The sequence below is a fragment of the Hemicordylus capensis genome, chromosome 12 (genome assembly GCF_027244095.1).
Source record: "Hemicordylus capensis ecotype Gifberg chromosome 12, rHemCap1.1.pri, whole genome shotgun sequence".
NCBI lineage: Eukaryota > Metazoa > Chordata > Lepidosauria > Squamata > Cordylidae > Hemicordylus > Hemicordylus capensis.
In genome coordinates, this window is record NC_069668.1 from 4,639,820 (window position 1) to 4,664,927 (window position 25,108).

General features: G+C 49.0%; 1 protein-coding gene across 2 annotated transcripts in view; it reads right to left on the minus strand.

Annotated features, from left to right (window-relative positions):
- The window catches only part of USP32 (ubiquitin specific peptidase 32), a 145,382-nt gene that overhangs the window by 115,518 nt on the left and 4,756 nt on the right, over positions 1–25,108 (minus strand). The window lies entirely within an intron of this gene.

Here is a 25,108-nt window from a genome sequence, read left to right on the forward strand (position 1 = left end):
TTCTGCTGGCCTTAGCGTGAACGTTAGAACTAGATGCCTCTGCTGTGAGCTCCTGAGGAGCAGCGGAGGCGGAAGCGTTCGTACTGGGCAATCTGATCAGATCGGAGCTAACGGCCGCGGAGGGATCTTCCCGCTCGCTGCCCAGGTGCTGCGGCAGCATGGAAGCCTCCGATAGGGACCCCTGAAGGAGTTCCTCTGCGTGCGATCTGTCCATAAGGACAATGAATGAACAGCAAAGCGAAAAACTAAAAATATAACAATTTTGGTGCTCCAATTATAAACAAATCCAAAGTAAAAAGATCAATTTGCAGCCAGGACCAATTTGGAGTCAAATAGAGAAAGAAACATTGGTAGACTTACCGTGAAGGGTTCTTTTTCAAGTATGGGGAGGGCATCCTTCACACGATGGGTTGTCAGTCACTGCATGCTCTGAGACAGGGCCAATAGGATTTGAGCACGATCGTTACTCCCCCTGCCGAGCCCTAGCTTACCCAGTTCTGGTCTGTAGAGCGATCAGCAGTCTCTATAACTCAGAAGGAAGTAGACAAGGTAGAAAGGTAAACAAAGCCAAGGCCCATAATGGCCCTTCAGGAAAAACAAGTCTGAGAGGAAGAAAAAGTGATAGATTGATTCTATGCACCCTAGGAGTTGTGCCGCCACCCCGAAAAACTCCCCACCCAAGCATCCGAGGGCGGGCCGGATGCCCTCCCCATACTTGAAAAAGAACCCTTCACGGTAAGTCTACCAATGTTTCTTTTTCCACGTATGGGGAGGGCATCCTTCACACGATGGGACATATCCAAGCTAAATGTGTGTGGGAGGGTAACGGATGCCAAGGTTTCCCCCGGCTAGACCTCCAACACCTTTTGTAGGACCGTGCGTCCCAGAGCTGCCAGCGGTTGATGAAATGAGGGAATCTTGTAATGTTTCACGAAGGGTGACGAGGAAGACCATGCTGCTGCTTTACAGATGTCTTCCACCGGTACCCTAGCCGAGAAGGCTGCCGATGCCGAAGCACTCCTAGTTGAATGCGCCGTGATTCCCGAAGGTATGGGCAGATGTAGGGACTCATATGCCAACGCAATAGTGGTTCTTATCCACCGCGCTAAAGCATCCTTAGAAGCCTTGAAACCTAACTTAGAAGGCAAGAAGCAAACAAAAAGGGAATCAGACTTCCTAAATGGTTTGGTCCGTTTAAGATAAATACGGAGTGCCCTACGTACATCCAGCGAATGCCAAAGATGTTCTTTTGGATGGAGAGGCTTTGGACAAAAAGATGGTAATACGATTTCTTGTGCCCTATGGAATACAGAGTTCACCTTGGGAAGAAAGGTGGGGTCCAACTTCATTACGACAGCCTCTTTTTGAAACACACATAGCTCGTCACGAGCCGATAGGGCGGCGAGCTCAGAAACCCTCCTGGCAGATGTTATCGCGACCAGAAAAAGAACCTTAAAGGTCATCAACCTTAGAGAGATCTTACGAAGCGGTTCGAAGGGATCCTTCGTGAGCGCCTGAAGAACCTTATCCAAGTCCCACGAAGGAAACCTGGGAACCGGAGGGGGATTAAGGTTGACTGCTCCTCTCAAGAATCTCCGAATGTCGGGATGGAGCGAATTTGAGTCTGTGCTGCCAAGGCTCAGAACTGATGATAGCGCAGAGATCTGACGTCGAAGAGTACCTGGGCGGAGACCTTTGGCAATTCCTGCCTGCAAAAAACTAAGCACAGACGACACCCCCGCCTGCGTCGGATCAAGACCCTCCTTACGTGACCAGGCACAGAAGGTGTTCCATGTCATCTGATAGATACGCTTAGTGGAGTGACGCCTCGCCGCCAAAATAGTTTGTTGGACTGGCTCAGGGTATCCCTTCTCTTCTAACACCCGGCGCTCAATCTCCACGCGTGAAGGCGGAGCCAAACAGGATCCGGATGTAGCAGTGGCCCCTGATTGAGAAGATCTGGTCTGCTGGGCAGGGCCCATGGTTTCCGCACTGACAGGGCCAATAGATCCGAAAACCACGGACGTCTTGGCCAGAATGGGGCTATAAGAATAACCTCCGCTCTCTCGGACATCAGCTTCCTGATGACTCTGCGTAGTATAGTCAGCGGGGGGAAGGCGTAAAGGAGTACACCGCGAGGCCATCTGGACGTCAGGGCGTCCACCTGTTCCGCCTGAGGGCAAAAGTGTCGAGAGAAGAACCGTGGAAGTTTGCTGTTTGAACGGGAAGCGAAGAGGTCCAAGACTGGGGGGCCCCACATCCTGGAGACCTGCTTGAACACCTCCTGGTGGAGCGACCATTCCCCCGGATCCAGATACTGTCTGCTCAGCCAGTCTGCCAGGATATTCGACCGACCCGCCAGGTGTTCTGCTGCTATTGAGCGCAGGTGGAGTTCCGCCCAGCTGAACAGCGCATCCGACTCTAGCATTAGCGTTCGTGACCTCGTTCCTCCCTGATGGTTCAAATGAGCTTTCGTGGTAATGTTGTCTGTGCGGATTAGTACATCCTTGCCCTCGAGGTGAACTTGGAACTTCAACAGAGCCAAGCGGACGGCCCTCAGTTCCAGCCAATTTATATTGTGGCAGAGTTCCTCCTGAGCCCATATTCCTTGGGCCTGCAGATCGAGGTAGTGGGCCCCCCAACCGAACCTGCTGGCGTCCGTCGTGACTACAGATCTCTGCATTAGCTCCAAGGGAAGGCCCCGTAGCATGGCCGACGAGGTCCACCACCGAAGGGAATGCCGAACTCTTGAGGTCAGTTTGACCCAGATGTTCCGTCTGTCCATAATGTCCTCCTGGTGAGGCAGAAGAAGCCACTGCAGAGGCCTGGAATGCCATCTTGACCAGGGCACGCAGTCGAAACAAGCCACCATCATGCCCAGGAGCTGAGCCAGGCAAAGGAGTGGGACCTTCTTCCTGTGCACCAGTGAAATGACCGTCGTTGCGATCTTTTGCCTCCTTTCTTTGGGTAGGCGAACGACCGCTGTCTTGGTGTCGAACAATACACCGAGATGAACGAGGACCTGAGTAGGACGCAGATGACTCTTGGTGGCATTGATGAGAAACCCGTGATTCTGAAGGATACTGACTGCACGACAGACACTCGCCTCGGCCTCCTCCTCCGAAATTGCCCGCAGTAAAACATCGTCTAAATAAGGATAGGCATGGATGCCCTGTAACCTGGCATGGGCGATGACCGCCACCATCAATTTGGTAAATACCCTCGGCGCCGTGGAAAGGCCGAAGGGTAGGGCCTTGTACTGATAGGAGCGGCCGTTGTATGAAAACCGGAGGAAACGTCGATAATCCGGATGAATTGGTACGTGAAGATATGCCTCTGACAAATCTAACGAGGCCAACCAGTCCCCTGGCAGAACCGCTGCCTTGATGGATCGGAGGGACTCCATCCTGAAATGCCTTTTCCTCACGTACCGATTCAGCCGCTTCAAATTTAAGATCGCCCTCCAAGAATCGTCCTTTTTTGGGACCAGGAAAAGGAGGGAGAAAACCCCTTTGAAGGTCTGCTGTGCAGGAACCGGTTCCACGGCCCGAATGTCCAATAGATGTTGGATGGCATCCTGCATCAACTTTCTCTTCACGGGGTTTTTGGAAAGAGGCGTGATGTAGAAAAAGTCTGGGGGCGCAGACATGAAGTCTATGCGGTACCCCTGAGAAACGGTGTGAAGGACCCAGGAGTCCGTGGTCGTGTCCCCCCAAACTGTGGCAAAGGCACTCAACCTGCCTCCTACCTGACAGTAGTCATTGTTTACGGGCGCGACGATCCTGTCCAGCGGCAAAGGAAGCTCCACGTTTGTTTGATCCCCTGGATCTTGGGTTCCAGGACTGGCGCCAGGTGGACCTATACTGGTTCCCTCTGAAATCTCTGTCTCTGAAATTGTCTCGAAAGCCAGCAGATCCTGATCTTCCGAAGGACCTAAAGGGACGAAAGGAATGTTGAAAATTTGTCCCCCCTCGAAAGGGCCTCCCCCGACCCATAGGCATGGCTTTCTTTTTATCACGTGTCTCTACCAACACTGGTTCCAAGGCCTCCCCAAACAACTTCACACCACGAAAGGGGGTGGCCGCCAAAGCTGCCTTTGATTTAGAGTCGACATTCCAGTGTCGCAACCAGAGACCCCTACGAACCGCTACATTGGCCGCCATAGCTCTGGAAGCATGTTGCAAGCAATCCAGGCTAGAGTCCGCCATTAGGGCAGAAGCCCTTGCAATTTTATTCAGGCCCTGACGCAGTTTTGTGAGTTCTGGAGGTACCAGTTTTGCCAACTCCTTTGTCCAGAGAATTGTCGCCCTTGCAAATATGGAGTTAGTGGAGGCTGCCCGGATGATGGTCGCCGAGGCTTCGTGCGCTTTTTTCAGGAGATGATCCGTTTTCTTCTCCTCTGGTGACTTGAGGAATTCCTCACCTTCTTTATTGACCAATGCTCCAGTCACCAATTGCGCAACCGGAGCATCAACCACTGGAACGGCTATGAGGGACATAATATCAGAAGGAAGAGTATACAATTTTTTAGGAAAACTTAAGGAAGGTTTAGATGCCATAGGGATCCCCCATTCTGCCAACATTACTTCCCTGAACAGGGATGGGAAGGGGACTGTGGCTGGGGAGGTGGAAGTGGATGGGAAGACTTCCTGATCTAGCCCGGGTACCGGCTGAGGGCTGGAGTCATTAGAAACATCTTTAATTGCTCTTTTAGCCTTAGCCAAAAGAATCTCAAACTCGTTAAGGGAAAACAACCGTGCTGAGGAGGGAGTTTCTGATGGAGTCTGTTCATCAGACAACTCACCCTCCTCCTTTTCCGATTCGTCAGAACTCGAACTCGGACCCCGAGGTCGACTGGCAGGAGCGCCTGACGTGGAAATGGGAACCCCTTGATCCCCTTGTGGCCCCTCTATCAAAGGGGCTGCAACATTAGATCGTGTACATGTTCTTTTCATAACAGGAGAGTCCTCCCCCCCAGAGGAATAAACTTGAGAAATTCTCCCCTGGCGTCGCTTTCTGGCATTTCTAGCCAGCCATACCCTTTCTCCCACAGGGATGGACTGCCTGACCGGACTGGAGTCCGGTGAGGAGGAAAAAGATGGGCGTCTGCCCCTGCGTGGTTGGGACCGTTGTATATTGGCGCCCACCATATTATTTTGTCCCTCCGTCTGAGCAGCACTGCAAGCCACAGGATTTGTTGAGCCACCCGGGACATCAGACCTGATCAGAGGCACTGAGGCATTAAGACTGCCTTGCTGGTTCAAGAGAGGAGACACCACCGCGAGGCAATTCTTTTGAACAAAGGCAGTAAGCCAAGCAATTTCTTTTGCTGATAGCAACTCCCCGCTAGGGCCCACAGCGCCCGTCAGCGGTTCTCCCGCCAAAACACTCACCACAGACGACTGAGGCTGGAGCGGTTCCGATCGGGCCGACAAGGTGGGGGAGATCATGGCCGGCTCCCCCGTCGCCTGTACAACGGGCAGCAATGCCCCAGCAAAAGCCCCAGCAACCGATCCGATCGAGCTCTGAGAAGCCGCGGACGGATTTAAGTGCTCTAAAATGGCGGGCGCTATTTGAGCGGGAAGAGCCGTTGCCTCCTTTCCCGGCTGTCGCTCTCTCACCGCCTTCATCTGGAGCCTTTCACTCACGGGCGCCTTAGATAAGAGAGAAGCCTTAGCTTTCTTCTTCTTTTTAGGCTTTGTGCTCTCCGCCCCCAAGTGCTTTGATTTTTTGAGTGCTTTAGAATGGCCCGTGCCCGTAAGCACTTTCTTCTTGGTAAGCACCTTCACAATAGTAGGAGCACTTTCAGCCGGAATTATGCCCGCATCGGCCGTTTTTGCACTTTCCCCAGCCCCCGAAGGGACTATTGGGGACTTTTGAATTGGGGCATCCGAGAGGGGTCCTTCAGAGAGGGAACCCCGCAACATGTCGCCCGTATGTGCGACTTCCATGGCTCTGACTGCAAACGGTGGTGGAAGAGAAACTGACAGAAGAACGAACAACGAGGGAACACTTGGAGGGGAAAAGGGTGAAATTGACTAGGCAACTACAAAACGGAAAAAACACACACAATAACAGAGAACCGACAAAACCACCGACCGTATCTGTCGCCAACAACTCCTTTCCCCCCCTTGCACACAGCAGAATGGAGAGAAGGAAAAAGTAGTACTGTCACAGAGCGAAGACAGGACCAGAACTGGGTAAGCTAGGGCTCGGCAGGGGGAGTAACGATCGTGCTCAAATCCTATTGGCCCTGTCTCAGAGCATGCAGTGACTGACAACCCATCGTGTGAAGGATGCCCTCCCCATACGTGGAAAAATGACTCTCTTCCCCCCCTTGCACACAGTCAGGACAAAATAGCAACACGAGTACAGATAAGAAAAGGGGGCAGAGACGTGAAGGGAAGAGACAGAATAGGACAAGGCTAAAAGTATAGAAAAACACTTGCCGAATACAGAGCTCTCTCAAAAACAGTCTAATCTCGAGCGAGACAGAACTGGAACTGGGAGGCTGATACGCCCACAAAGAGTCACATGTCCAGTTCTGTCTCGAGCATGCTCACTGCATAACCCATTCCTGAGGCTCTCCTACCACCAGGGAAAAAGAGGCAATTACAGGGAGATGTAATAGAGGTTTATAAAATTGTGCATGATGTGGAAAGAGTAGGTAGAGAGAAGTTGTTCTCCCTTTCTCACAACCCACTAGAACCAGTGTGTTCCCATGAAACTGGATGGCCAGGAATTTGAGGACCAACAAAAGAAAGTACTTTTTCCACACAGCACATAATCTGTGGCATTCTCTGCAAAGGGATGTGGTGATGGCCACCAGCTTGGATGGCTTTAAAAGGGGCTTAGACAGATTCATGCAGCTATGCATGGCTATCCATGGTCAGTGTGTTCCCTCTAACAGAGATTCCCAGATGTTGTTGACTACAACTCCCAGAATCCCCAAGCAAAAGCCATTGAAGCTGAGGATTCTGGGAGTTGTAGTCAACAACATCTGGGAATCCCTGTTAGAGGGAACACTGCCCATGGCTACTAGTCTTGTTGGCTTATAGGACGCATCCACGTTATCAGTTGCAAGGGCGAAACCACAGCAGAGGGGACATGCCCTCATCTCTTGCCTGTGGGCTTTCCAGAGGCATCTGGTGGGCCACTGTGGGAAACTGGATGGGTCTTGGGCCTGATCCAGCAGGGCTGTTCTTCTGTACTTATCTGCAGGAGAGTCAAAGTTTGGCAGCCCTGTCCTAAACACATTAGGCACATAAGAGGCACCTGTTAATGTGGTGATTCTCTTTCTTTAGCGGGGGAGAGAAGCTGGCCCTACCACCCCCAACACAGTACCTCCAGTGACTGTTGCTGGTGTCTGTCTTATGTTTCTTTTAGATTGTGAGCCCTTTGCAGACAGGGATCCATCTTATTTATTATTTCTCTGTGTAAACCACCCTGAGCCATTTTTGGAAGGGTGGTATAGAAATCGAATGAATGAATGAATGAATGAATAAAAGAACTTAAATCCCAGTGATTTCGGTGAAGACCTGTTGAAATCAGGGCCAGAATATTTTAACTCAGTATTCAGTAGTGATGTATTTTGTCTAAAACACATGAATTTATCAGAGCAACCCCACATGGCAAGGGGCACAGGAGGATAGGACTAGAGAAGAGTCTTCATAAACCCTCCGGTCCAGTTCTATTGCTCAAGGTGTCTGTAGTTGAGTAAAAAGCCACCTTTGAAGACAGAGCTCCTAACAGGATCCACCCACGAGTGAAGACCAAAAAACCAAATCATTCATTGTTGAATCCCGTTTCAAAGGCAAGATGCAGTTCACATCTGACGTGGCCACCTTACGATTTACAGTAACCTCTGGGCAATTCCCTGGCCTCATCTGTCACCTCCATTTCCTCTTCGTCAAATTCACTGCAAACTCTCCTCTCATCGAGGATTACAACCGGGCTGTTACTGGAATGCCAGCAAATCAGGTCTCTCCTGTCGGCTACCAACCAAGCACAAGCGTCCAAAGGGATCCATAACTGGCCACAGTATCCCTAGCATCAGACAATTATTACATGACTTGTTAAATAGCTGTGTGGCAGAATTGAGAGCAGCAACAGCGATCAAGGAAAGATTGCTATTTCAGAATTAAGCAAGAACATTCCACAGTGGGACTCTACCCTGCCGTGCAACCAAAGCTGGAGAGCCAGGGACCCCAACTCTAGATGGCCTCAGCTGCAAGATGGAGGCCATATACTCGCCTACCTGACAGGGTTGTTGTGAAGATCACAACCAGATAAAACTCAAGCAGAACATTGAACGCTTGAGATGTGCTATACAAATGCAAAATACAAAAAGCCAGCGTGGTGTAGTGGTTAGAGTGCTGGACTAGGACCGGGGAGACCCGAGTTCAAATCCCCATTCAGCCATACCTCTGGGCCAGTCACTTCTCTCTCAGCCTAACCTACTTCACAGGGTTGTTGTGAAAGAGAAACTTAAGTATGTAGTACACCGCTCTGGGCTCCTTGGAGGAAGAGCGGGATATAAATGTAATAATAATAATAATAACAACAACAACAACCCCAACAACAACAACAACAACCCCCAGTGAGGCACTACCTTGGTGTGGTTGTGGGGCTTGTGTGCTCTGAGGAAGGTGAGAGCTATGCCAGAGGTCCAACCATACTGGACAGGTCTCACCAGAGGAGCCAGACAAAGAGTGCCTCTCCCATCAACAATATGGTGAGACGTAACTTTAATAAATCCATACCGGATCGGTCGTCGCCCGGGTCAACAAGGACAGCGCCAGGTGCTATAGTCCCTGGACATCTGGTGGCAAGTGGGCTACAGGACTCAGGATCTTCAGTTGAGCAACCAGGGCTGGAGACTGCAAGGTTACTGGAAGAAACGTCGCTTAACCGAAAAAAATATACGAAAAATGCCAACAAGGAAATAATGATCTGCTATTACAAGTCTAGTCCAACTAGAAGAGGTTATTCTAAAAGAATGTACCAAATTTGGAAAGAGAAGCATCCAGATACAGAAATAACAGAACAAAGGCTAGCAGACCAGAGAAGATACATAATAAGAAATAAAGTATTCACAGGAGTTGAGCTGGAAGAACTGGAAAGAGCAACACAGGCTCAAGATACGGAAGAAGAATTACCACCAATTGAAGAAGTTGCTCAGGCGCAGGTGGAGGAGGTGTTGGAAATCGAGGATGCCACTGTTACTGAACTGTTTCAAAATCAAAACCAGGCAACCTCCCCTTTGCCTTCACCTCAAAAACCCAAATGCCGTTTAACAGAAAAGCAACAAGAACTAAAGCAAAAAATAACTGAGCTCATGAACCAAACAACCACCAGGGTTCGACTTCCAGCTCTAAAAACAGTTGCCAAAAAACAACTTGCTCAGGTATTAAAAGATGTCAATGCTGCACTTGCAGAGATAACAACCAATAATTTGCAAGAAACAAACCAACTAATGTACAGTGCAGCAACAATAACAACACAAGAGCTCGGATATAAGATCAGTGGACCAGTCAAAAAAGAAAGCAGTACATCACCTAAATGGAAGATTAGATTAGAAAATAAAATCGCCAGGCTTAGATCAGATGCTAGTAAATTGAAAGATATGAAAGACAAGAAGCTGAAGAATGAAAACACCAAACACTATCTGGTCCAAAAATACCACCTAGATTCAAGGAAAATTAGAGAAGTCCTGGAAATAATAAAGCAGCAAATAACAGCAGTGTCAAAGAAGATTAGCAGGTATGAAGCCAGAATTACACAACACAGGCAGAATCTCCAATTCCAGTCGAATCAGAGACGTTTCTACCAAAGCATAGAAGGAGAAACTGCAAGAAACGTAGAAACACCAAATAAAGTAGAAACAGTGCAATTCTGGGGGAAATTATGGGATAATCCAATAGATTATAATAAAAAAGCAGGCTGGATGAAAGAGGTCAAAAAATGTAACCAACAAATGCAAGATCTAATAATAACACCAGAATTAATAAGTGAAAGAACAAAGAAAATTAAAAATTGGACTGCACCAGGCGATGATGAACTGCATGGCTTTTGGCTTAAACACCTAACAAGCCTTCATAAACAACTATCAAAACAGTTCAATCACATTTTGCAAGGAGGTGATATTGAACAATGGCTAACAACTGGGAAAACTCATCTCATTATGAAAGACCCAGCAAAAGGTGCAGTTCCAATTAATTATAGACCGATAACCTGTCTGCCAACCATGTTCAAATTATTAACTGGAATAATAGCAGATAAAGTGATGCAACATTTATTAACTAACAAACAGCTTCCAGTTGAACAGAAAGGAAATTGCCCGAACACCAGAGGCACAAAAGACCAGCTGCTGATTGACAAAATGCTTTTAGAAAACTACAAGAGAAGAAAAACCAATCTAAGTGTTGCATGGATTGACTACAAGAAAGCCTTCGATTCATTGCCTCACACATGGATACTAAAATGTTTAGAAACAACTGGTGTCAGCAAAAACATTCAGATATTTATTTAAAAAGCAATGAACATGTGGAATACACAGTTAACAATCAATGGCGAGACACTTGGACAGGTTAGCATTAGAAGAGGCATTTTCCAAGGGGACTCACTATCCCCTCTGTTGTTTGTAATTGCCATGACCCCACTTTCACAAATACTAAACAAAACAAGCCTCGGATACCAAACATCTAAAACATCAAGTCAAAGCAACCATCTGCTGTACATGGACGATCTGAAGTTGTATGGAAAGTCCCAGTCAGAAATCGAATCACTGCTAAACACTGTCCGTATATTCAGTAGCGATATAGCAATGGAGTTTGGACTAGACAAGTGTGCTGCATTAATAATGAACAGAGGAAAAATAAGAAAAACAGAAGGAATAGAACTGCCCAATGGAAGCAAGATCAAGAACCTGGAAGAGAAAGAACATTACAAATACTTGGGCATTCTCCAGGCTGATAACATTGCACACACTGAAGTTAAAAGAAAAATTGGAAGTAAATACATCAGGAGAGTTAGAAAAATCTTCAAGTCCAAACTCAATGGTGGGAACATCATACAAGCCATAAACACCTGGGCTATACCTGTTATCAGATACACTGCAGGAATAATAGACTGGACCCAGGCAGAGCTAGAGACTCTAGATCGTAAGACCAGGAAAATCATGACCATCAATCACGCTCTGCACCCCCGCAGTGATGTAGATAGGCTTTACCTCCCTCGCAGCTCAGGTGGAAGAGGAATGCTGCAAGTCCATCAAACAGCAGAGGAGGAGAATGAGGCCTTGAAGAATATATCAAGGACAGTGAAGAAGATGCACTTCAAATGGTCAATAATGCGAAACTATTCAATACCAATGAAACAAAGCAGGCCTACAAGAAAGAACAAGTCAAGAACCAAGCAGAAAAATGGAGAAATAAGCCCCTGCATGGTCAATATTTGCACAATATAAGTGGAAAATCAGACATCACCAAGACCTGGCAATGGCTTAAGAATGGCAACTTGAAGAAAGAAACAGAGGGTTTAATATTGGCTGCGCAAGAACAGGCACTAAGAACAAATGCAATAAGAGCCAAAGTCAAAAAATCCACAACAAACAGCAAGTGCCGCCTTTGTAAAGAAGCAGATGAAACGGTGGACCACTTAATCAGCTGTTGTAAAAAGATCGCACAGACTGACTACAAACAAAGGCATGACAAGGTAGCAGGGATGATACACTGGAACATCTGCAAAAAATACAAGCTACCTGTAGCCAAAAATTGGTGGGACCATAAAATTGAAAAAGTGGTAGAAAATGAAGATGTAAAAATATTATGGGACTTCCGACTACAAACAGACAAACATCTGCCACACAATACACCAGATATCACTGTAGTTGAGAAGAAAGAAAAACAAGTCAAAATAATCGACATAGCAATACCAGGGGATAGCAGAATAGAAGAAAAAGAAATAGAAAAAATCACGAAATACAAAGATCTACAAATTGAAATTGAAAGGCTGTGGCAGAAAAAGACCAAAATAATCCCAGTGGTAACTGGCGCCCTGGGTGCAGTTCCAAAAGACCTTGAAGAGCACCTCAACACCATCGGGGCCACAGAAATCACCATCAGCCAATTACAAAAAGCAGCTTTACTGGGAACAGCCTATATTCTGCGATGATATCTATAACAACAGCAACAACATTGATAATAAAATTCAGCCATCCCAGGTCCTTGGAAAGGACTCGATGTCTGGATAAAACAAACCAGTCAATAGCACCTGTCTGACTGTGTAAACAAGAAATAATAATAAAAATGTGACATACTGTTGTATAGCATAGTCTTTATTTTGGTCTTGGACCAGCATAACAGCAAAAAAGACAAAAACGATTCAAACAATCTACTCCTAAACGTACTGTTATCATTGCAGTTGCTGTTATGAAGCCTGGGCTGAAAAAGCTCAAGAAAACTTATCACAAGCAAGCAAAATCAAGAAATCCCTGCATGAATCACCACCGTGGCAACACGCCCTGTCATTTTGCTACTGTCGAAGGTGGCGTGAACATTTTTAGGTTAACTCGCTAGCAATAACAGAGCATTCAGAGTTAAGCCAACTAGACCTTTAAACACACACACACACACACAGACACACACACACACACACACACACACACACACACACGTAAAACTCCTGCCTGCCTGCGCTGGTTTCTCTTCCTCCTATAGTTTTTGCCAGAAGGCTTTATTGTCTCATTATGTAAATGACCTTTTCATATGAAAATGTAAAAACTTAAACACACACAAAGCATCTTTTAAGCACGACAAATATCACAGAGACATTATCAAGAGCCATTCAGCTAACATTTACATAAAGGAGCAACTTCAGAGAAGACAACATAGGAACACAGAAAGCTGCCATATACTGAGTCAGACCATTGATCTATCTAGCTCAGTATTGTCCACCCAGACTGGCAGCACCTTCTCCCAGGTCGCAGGCAGGAATCTCTCTCATCCCTATCTTGGAGATGCTGCCAGGGAGGGAACTTGGAACCTTCTGCTCTTCCCAGCACGGCTCCATCCCCTGAATAGAATCTCTTCCAGTGCTCACACTTCCAGTCTCCCATTCATATGCAACCAGGGTAGACCCTGCTTAGCTAAGGGGACAGTAATCCAGCCGTGACGTGACTATGGTGTGACTAAGATAGAGCTATCAAAGACAAAACCTTTCTTTGTCTCAGGCAGCCCTGTTTCTGGTCTAACTCTGTTCCTTGTAAAAGGAATAAAAAGCAGCCCATTCGCCAACTTCGTCACAATATCCATCACCTAATGTTGTCAAGAGTCCACTGTCTGGTTGCTAAATTTTGGAGCTGGCTGCTAGATCCAGAGGAAATGTCTCAAGGCCTGTTCAACACCAATAGTGGTTCCTAGCTATGCTCTTATTAGTTTAGAAAAAAAGACGACTGTGGGGAGACACGATAGAGGTCTATAAAATCATGCATGGTGTAGATAAAGTGGATAGAGAGAAATCCTTCTTCCTCTTACATCACACTAGAACCAGGGGCCATCCCATGAAACTGACTGCCAGTAAATCTAGGACCAACAAACAGAAGTACTTGTTCACACAAGGCATAATCAACTTGTGGAATTCTCTGCCACAAGATGTGGTGACAGCCAACAACCTGGATGGTTTTAATAGGGGTTTGGAGAATTTCATGGAGGAGAAGACTATTAGTTGGAGGGCATAAAGCTTGCATACTTTGTGTTTTGCTGGTCGAATGACCGTAACAATAAAGATTTGGTTTCATTTGACTAGTTGGAGGGCTAAAGGCCACCTCCAACCTCAAAGGCAGGGTGCCTCTGAGTACCAGCTGCAGGGGAGTAGCAGCAGGAGAGAGGGCATGCCTTTGTCTCTTGCCTGTGAGCTTCTCATGGGCATCTGGTGGGCCACTGTGTGAAACAGGATGCTGGACTAGATGGGCCTCCTTGGGCCTGATCCAGCAGGGCTTTTCTTATGTGTAGTTTCCCAATCCAGTGTAGACAGTACAGAGCGGGATGGACCAAGGGTCTGACTCAGTATAAGGCAGCTTTCTTTTCCACACAGTCAACTTGTGGAACTCTCTGCCACAAGATGTGGTGACAGCCAACAACCTGGATGGCATTAAGAGGGGTTTGGATAACTTCATGGAGGAGAGGTCTATCAACGGCTACTAGTCGGAGGGCTACAGGCTGCACTGCACTGCAGGCCTGCGGCATGCAAAACAGGAGCTCTGCCACTGAGCTACGGCCCCATCTGCCAGGAAGCTGCTATCGACTGAGTCAGACCACTGGTCCACCAAGCTCATTACTGTCTACCCGGACTGGCAGCGGCTTCTCCAAGGTGGCAGGCAGGAGTCGTTCTCCCAGGGCTACCCGGAGATGCTGCGAGGGACTGGACGTGGGGCCTTTGGCGTGCAAAGTGGATGCTCTGCCACTGAGCCACAGCCCCGTCCCCTGCATCGGGAAGATACACGGAGCTGGCTTTCACCCACAAGGGAGGGGAGCCGGTCTTGCGGGCGCCAGCAGGACTTGTCCACTTCGCTAAGCAGGATATGCCCTGGTTGCATTTGAATGGGAGACTAGAGGTGTGAGCACTGGAAGAGATGCCCCTCAGGGGAGAATGGGGCTGCTCTGGGAAGAACACCTGCCTGCATGCAGAAGGTTCCAAGTTCCCTCCCTCTTAATTCTTTTTTATCTGTGTGCGGAATGGGTTTTGTTCCGGGTGGCAATATCAAGGCAGTGTGCACACGCACCTGCATTCAGAATGGAGCCTTCCTGATTCCACCTGAGCGGGATCTCATATTAACTGAGCGGACATCAGAAACTGTGTGAGCGTGCGCACATCTTGAGAGCCAGCGTGGTGTAGTGGCAAGAGTGCTGGGCTAGGACCAGGGAGACCCGAGTTCAAATCCCCATTTGGCCATGAGACTTGCTGGGTGACTCTGGGCCAGTCGCTTCTCTCTCCGCCTAACCTACCTCACAGGGCTGTTGTGAGGAGAAACTTAAGGATGTAGTACACCGCTCGGGGCTCCTTGGAGGAAGAGCGGGATATAAAATGTAGTCATCATCATCATCATCATCATCTTAGAGGGAACAGTGCCTGGCAGCATCTCCAAGTTAGGGCTGAGAGAGATCCTGCCCGCAACCTTGAAGAAGCTGCTACCAGTATGGGTAGACCAGGCCTGCCTACAACTCCCATAAGCCCCAGCCACAATGGCCAATAGCCAGGGATTATGGGAATTGCAGGCCAACATTATCAGGAGGACTGAAGCTGAACAGCCCTGCTTAGAATAGTAAGCTAGATGGACCAATGGTCTGACTCAGTATAAGGCACCTTCCTGTGTTTCTGTGCTGCTCCAACAGAACGAGAGAGAGAGAGGAACTGCAGCAAAAACAGCTTCCTTCCAGATTCTTAAATTTGCAGATTAATTCGTAAGAATCGCGCAGCTTGATACATCCATCACTTGGAAGCCATATAAAGCAAGACTGTATTTTTAGACCCAGGAACGCGTTCCAGAATTGCCTACCAATTGCCAAGTTTCCGATAAAGGCTTTCCCCTGGTCCCACTCAAATATTTACACAGGAGAGATGTGGAACTGCTGCCACTCACAATTTGAGAAGATTGAGATATGCTCTTAAACGTAACGGATTGTCAGATTGTAGGAAAAGCACACCAGCAGGCCTCCCCACCGCTTCCCCGAGAATGCGATCGTAAGGACATTTTAAACAGTTTTGCAATGGTGATTTTTATTTTCGACAAGTAGCTCACAGGATTTCCAGCTATTCTTACAGAAAATTTTACTACAGTGAATTTTAGGCATAAGGCACAGTTAAATTCAGAGGAGACGTTAAAAAGGACACTAAAGAAGGGGAGTTTTATCAACTCTCTCGGGGGCTGAATTAAAACAGAAGCATCCCCTGCGCCAGTGTGGTATAGTGGCTAGAGTGCTGGACTAGGGCCGAGACGGTCAGAGTTCAAATTCCCCGTTCAGCCAGGAATCTCAATACAAGCTCAATTCTGAGCTAGATGGACCAAGGGTCTGACTCGGTATAAGGCAGTTTCCTACATTCCTGTGTGCCTCTGTATCTATAAACAAGGTAGGAAAATTCTAAACCTCTTTAAAATCTGCTGCTGGCACTTGGGGGCCAGGATCCCGGAGAAGCATCCCATTTTCTTCTGTGCACTGCAGGATGCTTTGGACCCACAGATCTAACCCAGAGACATGTGGACACACCCAAAAAACTGTCCTGCTTGACCCTACTGGTGAAGGGGCTCCCTGACCCCCTGCTGATGAAGTCAAGGCCAAGGGGGGATGCAGGGAGGAGGAAGGGGTTGTTCCGTTAGCTGGGGCTTTGATCCGTGCCCAGGCAGGATGAAAGCAGGGAGGGGCAGGGGCCCAGGCTAGCCCCCCATCCACCTGCCCCACGGCTCTGTGGTCCGCGTTTGGGCCTCCTCCTCTGGAAACAGCTCGGCTGCTCTTTCACGAAGGAGAGCTCTTGGTTGCCATTCCCTTCTTCTTTAGCAACAGAGGAAGCTACCATATATCGAGTCAGACCACTGGTCCAACTAGCTGAGGACTGACCGGCAGCAGCTCCCCCAAGGTTGAAGGCAGGTGTCTCTATCTTGGAGATGCTGCCAGGGAGGGACCCTGGGACCGTCTTGCATGCAGAGCGGCCCATCCCCTAAGGGGAATATCGTATTGTGCTCACACTGGTCGTCGCCCCTCCAAATGCAAACCAGGGGGACCCTGCTTAGCAACAGGGACAATTAATGCTTGCGGCCACAAGACCAGCTCTCCACCAGTGTTCCCTCTAATAGGGATTCCCAGATGTTGTTGACTATAACTCCCAGAGTCCCCAGCCAAAGGCCACTGCAGCTAGGGATGCTGGGAGTTGTACTGAACATCTGGGAATCCCTGTTAGAGGGAACACTGGTGGAGAGCTGGTCTTGTGAGAACTGAATGCTCGGAGCATTCATAGTAAGCTCTCTTGTAATGACTTCTTCTGCTTCCTGATCTTCCCAAGCCCGTTTTTAATGTTCTTCATGCTTTCTCTTCCAAAACCCAGGGACACAGATGTGTTCACATGTGTCTCCACATCAGAAACAGCAGGAGAACCACAGCTCCTCTCCTCCCACAGCAGGCAGCTTGTTTTGTAACTTGAGATCTGGCTGATGATGTTACGTTGCCCAGAAACTCCTTCCTCCAGTTGATGGTCAGCCTCTAGATAGGCACACACTGCAAGTGCTCTTGGCACTGGGAGATAGTTTGGAGGAAAGGGAGTGAAACCCACAGCCCTGTCCAATGGTTAATTCCTTCCCAAGGGTGCTGGGGCTCACCCTTGTGCAAAAGCCAGCGACATTCTTACCCGCCCCATGAACACCTTCCAAACCTGTCTGCTTTTTCAATTTTCTTCCGTCTTTCTTTCCCAACACACGTGAACAGATTAGCACATTCTAGGAGTAAAAAGCTGTGCGTTCGGCTAATTTAAGTGGCGGGATTGCCCATGCACAACTTGGCATCCGCAGCGCTGTGGGGCGGGTTTTATTTGGTGCGCCGCCATAGCTGGAGGTAGACGAATCACCTGTCTAGTAAAATTGTTGCCTGACTGCTGAACTGAGCCAACATTCCTTGACCCCTCGTTACAGTCATTTGTGGCCTAGGAGGGGGAAAACCCCAACCTTCATAAACCTTCCTCGCTCGTTCGAAGTTCTCGCCTGGGTGCCAAAGTCAACCAAGCAATCGCCTATTTACAAGCTTGCTCAGAGGAACCAGAAGTGTGACTTTTGGTTAAGACGGACTTTTTCGGAACTGAGAGAGCTTCAAAAGGCGACTGGCTGCTCAGAAAAACCCTTCTCCACAAGCCGCCTTGAGGCAGCCTAGATTCTGTTTGCCATGGCCTATGGACAGGCAAAGAAAGGAGCAAGGAAATTACATTTTGTCTTTGCTCCACTGTTTTTATACACACACAGACAAGAGAATGACTCACTGGCTAAATAAGAAGGAGCATTATTTAGCCAGTCCCACACCTGTAAAAAGCAGCCATCCCCAAGAATGGCTGCTCTAAAGAGCTCTTGGGAAGGGAAGAGTAGAAAGAAAACATGCACGGCTCTGACGCTGCCCACAACGCGAGATCAAACACCCAAGAGGGACTCCTGAGAGCCCACTTACAAGCAGAAACCTTCAGATCTCAACAGCTAGTACAAGCCCAAGGTGCGCCAATGCAGGCAAAGTCTAACGGTGCTAAAATGAGCCGCCCGGAATCTTATTTATGTAATACACTCCTCCACCATCTCAAGAAACAAACCTAATTTTGCAAGAGACACTAGTCTGCTGAAAGAGGCAGCAATTCCGTTCCCACACAGCAACGTGAATTGCGTATATTCCAAGGAGATAAGCACTTGGAAAGTTGTCAAGACTATTGATACGTCCAGCTGATTTGTATTTGTCTCCCCCGCACCACCCCCAAATAAATAATCACCTCTCATCAAGTTCTACTCCAAACCCAGCCAAGTCTTGTTCCCCTTTTTAAACCATCAAAGAGTGAAGACTCATAGAGGAGATGCCGCAGGATTTCGACATGCGGAAGCACCGACGGACATTCATCTTTCGAGTGACAATTTCCCATCACGGAGTATTGCTCAAATTGAGTTACGTTTTCTATTTGGGAATAGAACCTCTGAAGAAATAAGCACCGTCAGTGCTGAGGAGTCTTTTGCTGCCCCAAAGCCGGGAGCAGACGGCACATCCAACGGATGCTACAACCTGTTCAATAGCCTGTTCTATGCTAAAAAAAATCACAGGGGGTGGAGTAGGGAGAGAAGAAGACGTACTCAAAGGAACATAGAAACTGCCGTATACCAGGTGAGACCGTTGGTCCATCAAGCTCAGAACTGTCTACTCAGAACTGGCAGCAGCTTCTCCAGGGTTTCAGGCAGGAGTCTCGCCCAGCCCAGCCTGGAGATGCTGCCAGGGCGTGAACCCAGAACCTTCCGCATGCAAAGCAGAGACTCTGCCACTCAGCAACAGCCCCATCCCCTGAGCTAAAAGCCCCATCTCAGGGGATAAATGCTTAATGATTTTGGCAACGTCTGCCCCCTAGAAATGGAAGAGAGGCGATAGCATTGCTGCAACAGCAGCTCTCTCTGTGTTCTTGCCCCTTCTTTAGCCCTACCCCCCCAAACAACTCGAGTAAAATTGCAGGCATTTTTGTACAGAGGAAAGGATCAGAGTCACAATGAACCAATTTTTGGACTCCCATTGGAATCATCTTTGGAGGACATTCATGCCCATTTCCATTTCTCTGACACCGTTAACATTTTATAGCCGCAGTTGTGTTTTTAAAACTATTCAAGGCTTTTTCCCCGGTGGTAGGAGAGCCTCAGAAACGGGTTATCAAGTACGCATGCTCGAGACAGAACTGGACATGTGACTCTTTGTGGGCGTAGCTGCCTTCCAGTTCCAGTTCTGTCTCGCTCGGGACAAGAATGTTTTTGAGAGAGCTCTGTCTTTGGCAAGTTTCTTAGCACTAGTTTTTCAGCCTTTTTCCTCCATTCCCTGTGTCCGTTGCCTTTGTGTATTGATCCTCTGTGTCTCCGTTTGCCTTTTCTATCCTGGAATTTGTGCGAGGGGGGGGAAGAGAGTCCATTCTCTATTCGGCCCCAAAGTGTATTGCAAGTAAAAATTTAACTTCTTATTTTGAATTCGCTACCGTTTGGTACTGCTAAATTGTTTTTTATTGTGTTTTGCATTATTATCACGTCCTTATGGACATCTCCCATGCTGAAGAACTCCTTCAGGGTTCCCTGTCGGAGGCTTCATTGCTGCCGCAGCACCTGGGCAGCGGGCGGGAGGATTCCTCCGCCCTCGTTAACGTTGCCGAAGCAACCGTAGCTGTGGAAGCTAAAACGACTGCAATACCTCCGGGCTTAACAAGGGAGGTTTCTGTTGCTGGACAAATGCCCTCTAAGGTATCTAAAAAATCCAAGCACTTGCAGGAGCAAAAACCAAAAAAGAAAAAGAAGCGCAAGGAGTCCCTCTCAAAGGCGGAGGGACACAAGCGCCTTAGTGAGCGCCTGCTAATCCAAGCGGTTTGCCGCCGCTCTAAGTTTAAAATGGCGGGAAATGGCGCGAAACAAAAGGAATCCTTGAAAAAGAATGCAAACACTGAATTGGTGGCTCGGTGCCCGGTGGGCAACATACCGGGAAACACCACGGTAAAAACTAAATCCACTGGTCACTGCCCGGTGGGCATTTCAACGACCAGTACTGGGACTCAGGCTGCTATTTCATACGGGGAGGCGGCGCCCTGCTCCGTGCCTGGTGATCCGGTGGGGGAAGTCTCAGTCTCTATGGAAAATGTGAGTAAGGACCCTTTCTCCCCTGCAGCCACGGAGTGGCTGAGAGAGTTTTTCAGGAGGGAAGTTTTTGCCCAGACCAACGTTCAATCATTACAGGGTCCTGCAGCGCTACCACAACCTGCCCCTTTACTAAACCCCCTGGATAGCTTAGCTGGTCCTAGGTTGGGTCACAGGCGGCAACCCAACAGGCGAGGTTCAGGGAGATTATCTTCGTCATCACCAGACTCTAGCCCCAGACGTAGGGCCATACCTGTGTCTGAACCTGGGTCCTTCCTGCCCAGATTCCTGGCACAGGGACCTAGGAAACGACGCAGACCCTCTCCTTCGTCCTCCTCAGGCTCTGGCGGCACCAATGTACCCAAACTTCCCAAGCAACCACCACCTGTGGTTCCGGTGCTTCCCCCTACTGTTCAGCCATCATCAGCCCCACGGGGAATACCAGTTCCTAATCCTCAACTAGTACGTCCCTGCCCTCCAACAGGGTCTCACTCCTCAGGGGGCGAGCATTTCCCCCATTTGCCCATTGATCTAGACTCAGATAAGGAAGAAGGGGAACTGTCAGATGAGGAGGTCCCCCCTCCCATACCTAACAACGCTAGGCTTTTCTCCTCAGCTGATTTTGAGGTATTGCTGACAAAGGCAAAACATATAATCAGTGATGTTGCTACCCCAGAGCAGGAGGGCACGACATCCACATTGGATCAACAGATGTTCCCAGCGTCTGAAGCGGTGAGTCCAACCGTCCCCTTCCCACAGTTATTCAAGAATGTGTTATGCGCCGAGTGGCAACGCCCCACGGCCTCTAAGCCAATAGGCAATATCCCCAAAAAACATTATGTGCTGACTAATGACATGTCAAAACTGCTGGCTACTCCAAGGGTAGAACCACCGGTGGCACAGTTGGTGTCCGGGGCAATGGTGCAGGCAGAGGGTCAGGAACAACTCAAGACACAGGAGGACAGACGCAGTGAGTCACTACTTAAGAAGGTTCATGACGCCACGGCCTCCGCCATCAAGATAGCAGCCACAAACTCTATTTTTGCCAGAGCGTCCCTTCTCTGGGCCAAAGAACTTGTTAAATTGGTTCCCCCAGAGTTGCCCAAACTCCGTCAAGGAATTAATAAAATGGCCAAAGCTGCCGCCCTGATGGCGGATTCTAGCTTAGACGGGATTCAACAATCGTCGAGAGCCATGGTGGCGGGCGTTGCAATCCGCAGGGCCCTATGGCTTAGATCATGGAATGCTGATTATAAGTCAAAGTTGGCCTTGATTTCTGCCCCTTTTGCCGGTGAAAACCTGTTTGGTCCGGCCCTGGAACCAGTCCTGGTTGAATCCTGGGATAAAAGGAAGGTGATGCCTACTGCGCGCAGGTATTCACGGGGGTCCTTTCGCGGCTTCACGCGCACCTTTCGTCCCTTCAGACAGCAATTCAACCAACCTTTCCCGGTTTATAACCAAGGGTATGCGTCTAGAGACCCCAGATTTCCCCATACCAGAGGCTCGGGTAGATAACAATGGAGACAGCGTTACAGAGGCAACTCCAGAGGGTCTAACCAAAAATCGTTCGCAGGTGCTTCCTCTTACAGGAAGCAATGACGCTACCCCCGTAGGCGGCAGACTTTCGGAGTTCTGCACCACCTGGATGTCTACAGCCGCCGACGCATGGGTGCTCGACGTGATCACGAACGGTTACGATATAGAATTGGAATCAGGACCTCCTCAAAGATTTATCCCCACCGCAAGATCTTCTTCTCCGGACAAACATCTTCGAATGCTGCAGGCAGTGCAACATCTTCTTCAAATCAGCGCCATAGAACCAGTCCCTCATTCGCAACTTTTTCAAGGCACTTACTCCATCCTTTTCCTTGTGCCGAAAAAAGACGGTTCCTGGCGTGCTGTTTTGGATTTGAAGGCCTTCAATCGTTACGTGACAAAGAAAAAATTTCGAATGGAATCACTGCAATCAATCAAAGAGATCATACAACCAGGGGATTTCTTAGCGGCATTCGACCTGTCAGAAGCATATCTACATATCCGGATCGCGGTGCGGTCTCGTCAATACCTTCGGTTTGCTTACAACGGAAGCCACTATCAATATCGGGCACTTCCATTTGGCTTATCATCTGCCCCGAGGGTCTTCACCAAGGTAATGGTGTCCCTGATTTCACATCTGCGCCTCGGGGGCATTCATATCCACCCATATCTAGACGATCTGCTTCTGAGAGCCAGATCAAGGAACCAAGCCCTCAGAGACATCAGGACCACACTGCAGACTCTCGGGGACCACGGCTTCGTCGTAAATCTTCAGAAGAGCCACCTCGAACCGACCCAACAGTTAGTACACCTCGGGGCTCTGTTCGACACGGCACAGGGCACAATCTCCTTGTCACAGGAGAGAAGGGAGCGGATAAAACGACAGTTGTGGCCCTTATTGACCAAGAGAACGATGGACGTCATGACGCTTTCACAGGCTCTCGGCTCCATGGTATCATGTCTGACCTGCACTCTGTGGGCCAGGTGGCATTCCCGGCCCCTGCAGTGGCTACTTCTGCCATGGCAGGATCACATAATGGCGGGCATAAAGACCACTGTCAAGGTACCTCGACACGTTTGAAGATCTTTTCTCTGGTGGATCTCCCCGGCTCTAACCAGGGGACACTTACTGGAAGTTCCGACAAGAATAGTTCTAACGACAGACGCCAGTCTTACCGGCTGGGGTGCACATTGCCAGGATCTCTTCACACAAGGAGTATGGACTCCGGGGGAATCACAGTACCCCATCAATTGGCTGGAACTCAGAGCAGTCCGGCTCGCACTCCTTCATTTCCAAAGCCACCTTGTAAACCAACATGTCCTCATAAGAACGGACAATGTGACGGTGAAAGCCCACATCAACCGACAGGGGGGCACCAGGTCACGAAAGTTGATGGAGGAGTCAAACCGTCTTTTCCTGTGGGCAGAGTCAAACCTCAGATCCCTCTCAGCAGAACATCTAAAAGGGGAAGAGAACGACCTGGCAGACTGGCTAAGCCGCAAAACGCTGGACCCGGGAGAATGGGCACTACACCCAGAGGTCTTTGCCGAGATAACAAATCACCTGGGTCGTCCGTCGGTGGACCTCTTCGCATCCGACACCAATCATCCGTTACAACGCTACTTCACGAGGTATCAGTCTCACCGGGCAGAGGCAACGGATGCGCTGCTGTCCCCTTGGCCAAGGGGTCTGATGTTCGCATTTCCGCCGGTCCCTATAATCATGAAGGTTCTCAGGAAAGCGATTCAAGAGCAAGCGGAGCTTATACTGGTGGTACCACATTGACCCAGAAGACCCTGGTTCTCCACCATAGTCGAGTTGGCTGTCGGACAACCGTGGCCTCTACCACACCGCCACGACCTACTGCAACAAGGCCCGGTGTATCACCCAGACCCAAATTGGCTACAGCTGTGCGCCTGGAAATTGAGCACTCGAAGTTAGCGGATCAAGGCTATGCAGACCCAGTAGTGAACACAATGTTGGCATCTAGAAGAGCCTCCACGCAACGTATCTATCAAGTCACCTGGACAGCCTTCATCAAATGGGCGTCCCAGAACAATGTCGACCCCCTGCAAGCAGGGGTGCCGGAGGTGTTGGGTTTCCTGCAAGAAGGCCTAAAGCTGCAACTGCACCCTTCCACCCTACGACGTCAGGTCTTGACGCTGGCTTCTGTCCTGGAAATTACTTCAGGAAACCAGCACTCACTACATCCTCACATTGCAAGGTTCCTTAGAGGGGCCACAAATTTGGCCCCCCCTACTGTCCGCCGATTTCCCACTTGGAACCTCAACAAGGTGCTGAACGCGCTCACCAAATCACCTTTTGAGCCCATTTCAACTATTCCATTGAAGATCCTTTCCTATAAAGTCCTGTTTTTAGTGGCAATCACATCAGCACGCAGAGTTTCAGAGCTGGGGGCTCTCTCCTCCAAGAAGGAGTTTTGCACTTTTCAAGACGATGCAGTTATCTTGAGGCTAGACGAGACCTTCTTGCTGAAGGTGAATTCTCTATTCCATAGATCTCAAGTAATTGTTCTACCATCCTTCTGTCCCTCACCTGTCCATAGGAGGGAAAAACTATGGCACAAATTGGACACCCGCAGAGCATTGCGTACGTATCTCAAAAGGACCAAGGATATTAGGAAGTCGGATGCCTTGTTCGTTTCCTTCAATCCACAGTCATTGGGTAAAAAACTGTCCGGTCCTGCCCTAGCGGGGTGGATTCGAGCTTGTATAAGATTGGCCTATTCAGCCCTACACTTGACACTACCTGGGGGGGTCACCGCGCATTCTACCAGGAGTGCGGCCACCTCAGCGGCCTTCTCAGCCATGTCCCACTCTCTGAGATCTGCAGGGCGGCCACATGGTCGTCAGCTTCACCGTTTATCAAACACTACAAAATTTCTGAGTTTAATTAACTTCAGGCGGCCTTTGGGCGTACCATATTGCAACAGGTGCTGTAGTCGCATCCTTCCCACCCGGGACTGTTGTCTATCGCTTGGGCACGTCCCGTTTCTGAGGCTCTCCTACCACCGGGGAAAAAGGAACATTGGTCTTACCGTGAAGGGTTCTTTTTCCTGGTGGTAGGAGAGCCTCAGCCCCACCCGGATGCTTTTTTCTTTTCTTGGGTGGTTGTTTTCAAAAGGGAGGTGTCAGACGGCTCTCAGGGTCACCAGAAATATCTAC